Source organism: Pistacia vera, unplaced genomic scaffold (genome assembly GCF_008641045.1).
Source record: "Pistacia vera cultivar Batoury unplaced genomic scaffold, PisVer_v2 Contig116, whole genome shotgun sequence".
NCBI classification, from domain to species: Eukaryota; Viridiplantae; Streptophyta; class Magnoliopsida; order Sapindales; family Anacardiaceae; genus Pistacia; species Pistacia vera.
Genome location: NW_022195204.1, coordinates 143,708 through 153,782, shown reverse-complemented (window position 1 = coordinate 153,782; position 10,075 = coordinate 143,708).

Genomic DNA, 10,075 nt, shown 5'->3' with positions numbered 1-10,075 from the left:
GAAAATGATACAGCTACAGGTGTTGCAATTTCCTCACTCATCAAGCATCAAATATGGACCCCACTTCCACCTTCTTTCTTTGAATTCAGAATTCTTGGGATTAATTTAATTTTCCTGGGAAAGTTATCGGCTAGGCTACAAAAAATATCACTATTTTGATGACATTATTTCAAGTAGGCGTGGCGCAACTTTGTGGGGGAGTTCTGTTTTTGGGTTGGTATGATATTATAAATCTATATTTATGATATATAATATAACAAACTTAGTTGATTTTATTTAATGAAAGTCTATCACTCACCAAATTGATTCTACCGAGCAAGCTTCGCCATTTTCCATGCAACTAATTTGATAGCAACAAGCTCAAACAGTCAAGACAATTTCTTAATATTATTGTATTTAAATTATTGTATGTAAATTATCATGTCATTTAAGATATAAAATTAGGATTTTAACTTTTTATAAGCAGAATTATTGTATTTTAATATATAATTTGAGATGTTTTAATATTTATAATAATACCATAAGTACAAAGAAATTTTACAAAGATTTTTATATAAAGTGATGTGACAAAAAATGAATGAATGATGAATATAAAAAATCAAATTCATTATATTTATTATTATTCATTTTTTACCATATTACTTTGTATAAAAACTTTATAAGATTTATTTGGTATGTGTATTACTATAATATTTATGTTTTTACATTTACATTGGCCATTAAGATAATGCTAACTACAGTCCCTTTATTTAAATATTTTGTTTTGGATAAAAGTGATATTTTATAGAATCTATTGCTTCATATAGAGATGGGCGCGGGCCCGGGGCATGGGGTTGCGTCCCCGTTACCCTCTCCGAGGACCATCCCCGGCCTGTCCCCACGGGCGGGGATTTTTCTCATGATCATCCTCGGCCCGATGACCAGGGCTTCGCGAGGATTTATCCCCGAACGGGGATTTTTGCCCTATGTAAATCAAAACTTTCCGTAAAATTAATTATTTTAATTGTGAAAAACTAGTACGTTGATAAGTATTATATTTAACAATTTGACTGTTTAATTTCAATAGTTAATTAACTTAATTCATTAAAAATGCAAAATTTAAGGTAATTATGAGCTCACATTTCTTCTTGTATTATGTCACTACTGGTGTATATATATCCATGTAATTCATGAATGAAAAGTGTGAGAGTTTTATCATATAATTGCTGTCATTATATGGTATCAAGCCACGCTAACTCCAAAGAGTTTTATACCTCCATCTTTTTTTTTTTTTTGATAAAACTCTCACACTTTTCATTCACGAACTACCTGGATATATATACACCAGTAGTGACATAATACAAGGAGAAATGTAAGCTCATAATTACAGGCAAAACATGTGGTCTTGATAAATAGAAGGCACAATTTATGGAGTTGACCCCATCATTGTAATTGGTCATTTAAGTTGTCTATTAATATCCACCAAACCACCTGGAGAAATATGTATAAATGCTTTGACTGTTTCACCTAACGAAACAGAATCCACGTTCTTTGAAGCAATTACTCCTTTCGAACTTCAGCTACTAGTTTATTCGACTGCAAGCTGTAAGTTCTCAAAATACTCTCCCATTTTTTACATATAATTTATGTTGTGCTTCTGTTTAATTTTAAGAAATTCATGTACCTGCTTAGGTTTCTTGAGAGTAATATCTGCTTCTCGAACTCGGAAGGGAATGATAAATTATGTATTATTAATTTCTTCTGTCTTTATACAATTTTTTAATTCTTTTTTTCTTTTTTGAAGTTAACTCTGATACCTGGTTTACTTTCAGGGTGTGTGAGCATATCCCTAAACTCCTCAGAGCCTTTCTTCCAGCAAAGTACAGTTATTTCTTTATCTTCTCCTCAAAGGAAATATTTCAAGAGTTCATTTGCACTATTCGTTAAACTCAGAAAAAGAATCTTTCTTGAAGTTAAGTTCCATGGCTTCTTCCTCTTCCCGTAGCCAAAACCTGTGAACTAACTCAGTTGAACTTTCTATGATCAATTGTCAAATATCATTTTTTATATGTTTATAGGACTTGGGAAATCTGTGGTTCATAGTGAGTAAAATTTAAGTAGATGTAATTCATGATTCATATTAAAAGATAATAAAATATAATAATCTCGGTCAGCCTCACTATTGTTAAGAGAAAATATTAAATTTAACTAAATAATAATGATAATACTACATCATCGTTAATGTTATTGTGATTATTTTATGCATTGTCGTTCTTTTTTTTTTTGTATATTCTCAATTTATTTGCTATGGTGATTATCTCCCTCTTAGTCGCAATTTTAACTGGGAAACTATATTAAAATGCTTAATATGCATTTGCGCTAAATTGGTATCTTTACTTTGTGTTATAGTCGAAATCAAGAGGAATAACCTTTCTGGTCATTATTATCAAAGAGGAAACATTCCTCTATATCAAGTAACGTAGATTTCAAGTTATTTATCAAACTTAAAGCTTTTAATTTGCATTCTTTATGTATTTGAATTTATATGCTAATTAATTGAGTCTCTGGATAATTGATAATATTCGCACCTGACCATGTGCACTAAACAAAATAAAAAAATAATTTGCCTTAATTAATCCGAAACTTATGTTCTATTAATTATACTTAGGCTACATATGATATGCGTATTTTAGAAAACATATGTCTGGTTAAATTTTTGCATTGTATTTACCAATTGAAAGTATGTAGTTAATATCATGTAAATAAACGTAATGAATATTCACCTTCTTATTATTAGCTTAAGGATACATATTTATATACACTTGTAGTGTTCTAACTAGGTAGTGATCAATCTAATTAGGATAGAAGTGATCCCTATAATCAAGGATTTTAATGTAATCCCCATCATCTAGGAAGTCATGTACATCTATAACACTCCCCCTCAACCTGGAGTATAGATATCAATCTATACCAGCTTGTTACAAAGATAATCAACTCGAATCACAGTGTAGCTTTTGTGAAGATATCTCTCAATTGTTCTCCAGTCTCACATACCCAGTGGAAATCAGACCTTGTTGTGTTCTCCACGGAAATGGCAATCGATCTCAATGTGTTTTGTTCGTTTATGGAACACTAGATTAGATGCAATATGAAGAGCCGCTTGTTTATCACACCATAATTTCGCTAGTACTGAAGTTTCAAGGCCTATTTCAGTCAGAAACTGACATATCCACATATTTCACAAACACGCTTGGGCCATAGCCCTATATTCTACTCTGCACTTGATCGTGACATGACATTCTGCTTCTTGCTCTTCCATGATATTAAATTTCCTCCGACAAAACATAATAGCCTGATGTGGATCTTCTATCTACCGTGAACCTGCCCAATCTGCATCTGAGAAACATTCAATATGAGGTGACTATGATTGGCATATATACCGCTCCGGGGCTCTTTTCAAATAACACAAGATCTGCTCCAAAGCCGCCCAATGATGACTGTTGGGGAGGCCATAAACTGACTGCCAACACTTACTAATAGCAATATCTGGACGTCACCGTAAGATAGTTCAACTTCCCGCCAATCTTCTATATTTCTCAGGATCTCCAAATAGTTCACCATCTTTGTAGTGCATTAGGACCATCGAACACTACATGGCTTTCCTCCATTTTCCCTGTCTCAGTTAATAAGTCGAGCCATATTCCTCTGCGGAGAGGAATATCCTCGTTTCCTCCTTGTAACTTCAACCCCAAGAAATACTTCAATATCCTAATCTTTTGTGAACTGGTATGGGAAAAGACTTAAGAGATGTATGCCCACATGTCACTCCCAATAATACAATATCATCCACATACACAACAGAAGAATGATGCATTAGACCGTTTGTAAAAACAGATGGTCAGTTTTACTTTGCATACCAAATCTCTCAACTACCTACTAAACTTTCCAAACCAAGCACGTGGACTCTGTTTAAAACCATACAGGATTTGCGAAGGTGACAAACTTTCCCATACTCCCCTTGAGCAACAAACCCAGTGGTTGCTCCATATACCTTCTCTCCTGAAGACGCCGTGAAAAAAGCATTTTATGTCCAGCTGATGAAAGGCCAAATAAGTAGCGCCATAGAGATAAAAGCCGAAGAGGTCAATTAGCCACAGGGAAAAAGTTCAGAATAATCAACTCTGTAAGTTTGAGCATACCTTAGCACCAGACGAGCTTTAGCGAGCCACTGACCCATTGGATTAACTTTAACGTAAACACCCATTTGCATCCAATTGCCTTTCCCTGAGGTAAATCTACCATTTCCAAGTACCATTCATCTAAGGCATTCATTTCCTTTATCATTGCTTATCCAACCAGGATGAGAAAGGGTTTCATGAAGTTTTAGGATGGTAATAGAATCAAGGGAAGCAATAAAGGAACATGATAATGTGACAAATGATCATAAGAAACACAAGAAGAAACAGATAAGTTCACTGTCGTTTACCTTAATGCAATAGGAAGATCATCACTTAAACTGGATCAGATGACGAAGAGGTTGGTGTCGGACATGAAACAGGGGTGGACGACGAGAATAACTTTGACAGGACAGAGCAGGAGCAGGATCAGAGATGGAGCCGATGTGGAAGCATAGGAATAGTGACAGGGTCAGAGACAGTGTCCGGTTCAGATATTGGTGCAGGGGAAGTGAAGGTATAAACTAACAAATCATCATTATCAATTATCCTTCGGACGACTGTAGGAGAAGAGGGAAAGTATGGTGTTTCTCCTAGAAAGGTAACATCAATGGAAACAAGATACTTATTAAGACTTGGACAAATAACACTGATATCTTTTCTGAAGTCGAGAATAACCAAGAAAGACACCATTTTATGACTTGGGATCTAATTTAGTGACTGATGGTTGAACATCCCGAACAAAGCAAGTGCTACCAAATACCCTAGGTTCAAGAGAAATAATGCTTTGTTAGAAAAAGAATACTGTACAAGGTCTCACCATGAAGGACAGAAGACAGCATGTGGTTAATCAAAAAACAGGCGTGGAAACGGCATCAGCCCAGAATGGTTTAGGAACATTCATTTGGAATAATAAGGCTGGCATTTCAAGAAGATGTCTGTTTTTCCGTTCTGCTATTCCGTTTTGGTGGAGTATCAACACATGAAGTTTGATGAAGAATGCCATTCTAGGTCATGTGATTTTCAAAGAAACTGACAGATATTCTTTTGCATTATCACTGCGCAATGTGAAACAGAACATTGAATTGAGTTTTAATCTCAATACAAAAGCACAGAATAAGAAAACAAATCAGAACGATTTTTCATTAAGATAACCAAGTCATACGAGAGTAATCGTCCCAAATGTAACAAAATATCTAAACCAGTTTTAGACAGAACTGGACAGGGACCCCAAACATCAGAGTGAACTAACTCAAAGGGAGAATTAGCTCTTTTATTGACTCTAGGACTAAATGACACGATGGATGTTTAGCAAACTGACATGACTCACACTCTGATGTAGACACTTATTAAAATGAGGACACAATCTCTTCAGTGAAGGAAGAGATGATGGCCCAACGATATTGCTTGAAACGGGGATGCAACACTAGAACAAGCGACAGGTGTAGATTTTGGTCTGTCGAGAATGTATAACCTCCAGATTCATGTCCTTTACCAATAATCTTCTTCGTCGTAAGATCCTGAAACAAGCAATAATCGGGAAAGAATAAAAACACACAGTTAAGAGCACAGTAATTGGCTAACAGAAATCAAATTGAAAGAAAAATCTGGTAAATGTAAGACATTCGACAAGGGAAGCTGTGGAGTAGGGGTAACTGTGCCAGACCTAAAGTAGGATGGTGACCCATCTGTTAAAGTCACATTCGAAAGAGTTTTTGATTGATAAGTAGCAAAGAGACTGATTACCTGACAATGATCTGTTGCACCAGAGTCAATGACGAATTTGGAGGATGAGGAAAGAGACATGTATTTGGCTTACCTGAGTCAGCCATACCGTGACAGGAGTAGGTGAAGCCTTTAATGATTCCTGGTACAATGAAAACTTGGCAAATTCATCTGCAGAGATAAGAACTGACTGATCCGAAGTATCATTGGGATGCAACATGGGCAGAGGGATTTCTTCTATTCTGTTCTGAAGCTTTCTACAATCACGCTTCATGTGTCCGGCTTATGGCAATAGTGACACACACATTCCTCCCATATTACTATTGACCCCCCTCCTTTTGGCCACTTCCAAATTGTGATCGTCCAGATTCATAGTCATTCTTTTGACTGACAGAAGCACTACTAAACTGAACCGGTGGGTACCTTTTGTGCGAAGTACCCTAAAAACATCTTACAATGAAGAGATCTCTGGACTGGCTAGAACCTGAGATTTGCATTCTCAAATTCAGAAGGAAGACCTACAAGAAAACTCATGACTGCCATTTGCTCCCGTTGTTTTTGTTGAACTTGACATCAGCACTGAAGGGTAACAACATGTTCAACACTTCATAAGTCTTCTTAAACTCCATAAAATAAGCTGTAAGAGACTTATCTTGTTTCTCTGCACGGTAGAATGCCTTACACACTTCATAAATATGAAAACATTCCTCTTTCCAGAATACAGAAACTCCAATAATCTTCAGTTCTTTAATAAACTCACAATGATTAATTAGGCCAGTACCTCACCGTTAATAGAGTTCCGTATTGTAGAATCAACCGAGCATCATCCCGGCCCACGTCTTTTTCGAATCATCCTCAGTGGATCATCAGTCATATGATCATCTTATCAATACTCTGCAAATACAGTATATAGTTTTACGCCAATCATGGTAATTAGTTATACCAATGACTTATGTTCTATAATTTTCGACATCGGTATCATTTCCATCACTGGCTTTGTATCAGACATGTCTTAAAAAGATGATAATCCCAATGACACACCACCAAACGGTTAAAACAAAGCAAACTAACTAATTTCAATGACACACCAAATCAATCAACAGTCACCACCAACCAGAGGCCACAATAAGCAAAAACCAATAACCAAACGAAACAAAGTGCCGAAAGATCATAACTAAGTCCTCGAAATATCCAAACAGATAGCAATGAACCATGTAAGATTACCCAATCCCAGGAAATGTGCTGTAAAAGTACCGACGAAGCAGACAAGAGAATTGGAGAAGAAGTCAACTATGCACGCGCTCTCACGCGCCAGCGCGTGTTACTGTTCATCGGAGTTTCAGTGTGCGCATGGAGCTCACGCGCGGTGATTTTAAAGGCTGAACTCAGGGTTTTGCCGTCAGAGGCTTCTGAATCTCCTTGGGTGGCGGTGTTGAACAAATCTCAACCTAAATAGGTTTTCCCAATTTGAAACCCAAACCCTAATTTCCCAATTTTGAAACCTAAACCGTAATTTCCCAATTTTGAGACCCAAACCCTAATTATCTTTTAAGGCTCTGATACCATGTAAATAAACGTATGAATATTCACTCTTCTTATTATTAGCTAAGAATACATATTTATATCACTTGTAGTGTTCTAAACTAGGTAGGTGATCACTCAAATTAGGATAGAAGTGATCCATAATCAAGGATTTTAATGTGATCCCCATCATCTAGGAAGTCATGTACACTATAACATAACCAATATAACGTGGAAGGTGAGTTTAGTTTATGTTATATTATTTAGCAAATTCATATTTTATCCTCTTAATAATTTGTTAAATAATATTATTTAAAATTTCTTGAAAAAAATAAAACTAATTAGTACAATATAAAACAACAACTAAACGTGCCGTTACCATGTACGAAGTTCTATTAGAAAACATTATATATCTTGTATTTATAATTAATTGTCAGAGAAATTTAAATTTTGCTGTGACCTATGCTAAAATGTGTCATCAAAATGTACTCGTATGAAGACTAGAGAGTTGATTCTGATCCTTTTTTCTTTCTTTTTCTAATGTACGTTTCGAAATTTTGAATATGGGAAAGATCTTGTAATTACAATAAAGCAATCTTGTTAGTGTATATATACACATTGGCTATATATATACATGAACTGTATTGATTATTTCTTCTTTATTGTTTGATCATGATGTTTAATATGCTTCTGTTTTCCCATTTTGGTTCAATTTTATGGTCTGGGGTGCCTCTGCTAAATGAAGAAGGTGGAAGAGTTCAATCCAAGTGCTAATGAATTCTCCCAAACTTTTGATGGTTCAACAATGGATGTCATTGCCACAACTACACAAAGCCCGTTAACAATGATGGGCAAAGCCCAATGGAAGTGGCCACTTTTGATGATGAATGAACCACAACTTTAATAACTTGAAGAATTCAATGATCTTCTAAAGGGAAAAACCTATATCTTGTACTTTTGTTGTGTGTGTGTGTGTATATATATATATATATATTATAGATTAAGTCTAATTTTCTTTCTAACCCTATTCTATCTAATTTTGCTCACAATCTCTAAGTTAGATTGCTTATAGTTGATGTATCATATAAGGTAATTATGTTCAATAGGTGCAGTAGATGAGTGTATTTTTCTGGTGATCAAAGAATAATTATATCAAAATAGGATATGGGACTTGTATTTTATGCAACATTTTTTTTTTTTTTTTTTTTTGTTACCGGGCATGTCTAGGCCAGCTTACGTGTATCTCCTAGTCCCTACCCCGAACAAGGCTTCCGAAACAAAAAAACTCTACTGTCCGTGACCAATAATATTAGATCATTCTTGTGATTTGGACCTGAGACCACCAGGAGCAAACCCCTTGGCCCTTAGCCTTTACCACTTGGCCCCACATTCAGTTTGTCCAATGAAGGGTTCTAACATTGGGATGTCCTAGCCTTGCATGCCATAACATACACAAATCTGAATTTGTAAATTTATTCATAACAGTAGTAAACTGAACATCATCAGTAGAACACTTATTAACCATAGCTGTGATAGGAGTATTAAAGGTTTCTGAAACCTGACCAGCAGCAGGGAGAGACGAAACTGAACTTGATGACTGATGAACCAGTGGGCTAACAAACTGTGGCAGTTAAGCTGGTACAATCCATCCTTTACTGCACCTTGAAGAAGAACAGCTCTACTACACTTATCCTTTATCAAACAATGGTTAGAATGAAACTCCACTATGACACTGTTATCTTTAGTGATTTGAGAAATACTTAATAAGTTCTTTGCAATGTTGGGAACACATAGTATATTCTTAAGATGAATCAATCTAGATGTGTCATAAGAGGGTACCAGCATCATACCTGTATGAGTAATAGGGATGGATTCCCCATTCCCAACTTGCACCTTTGAACTTCCTGAGTGAGCAGTTTTGAACACCAAGTTGGAACCATCTGCAGTCATGTGATTGGAGGCTCCAGAGTCCATATACCAGGACTGATCTTGTAGAGTTTGTGGAAAGGCCACTGCTTGATAACAGGTTGCTGAAGATTGAGGTGCTTCATTGGTAGCCATTTTGGGTGTAAGATTGATAGACTTACCAATATTAGTTGAGGGACCAGGACAGTATTGTGGATATTGTACTGACTGAAAGTTTGCAGAAGGTGGTGCATTTGACTTAGACATAAGAGGAGTGGAATAATCATGAAACTCTGTAAAGTTGTTGTGAAAAGCATTGGCAGAATGTTGTGTGTAGTGTGGAGGTTGTGTGTAATTTGCTGCAATTAAGGCTTGTGCAGGTTCAGTATTGTGTTCAGCTGTGACAGTTGAGGAATGACCTATTGGATTGTACAGATTAGGCTGCATTTGAGAGCTGTAAGAATTGGCAGCAAAACCTTGATACTCCTGATCAAATCGGTGGTAACATTGGATAGCAGAGTGGCCTGATTTACCACACACTTGGCATACTAGTCTCGGCTTGAAGTATCTTCTACTTCTGCCTCTGCCTCTTGCCAAGTTGTTTTGAAACTGAAAGTGTCCAGCAGAGTGTTGTGTATTTGGTGAGTAACCAGTTCTTCCATAACTTGCTCCTTGATAATTGCTTTGTCCAGAATCAAAACTGCTTGCTGCAGGATATACTAACCCAGGCATTGGACCAGAGTTTGTAACATTAAGATTGGGGCTGTGTG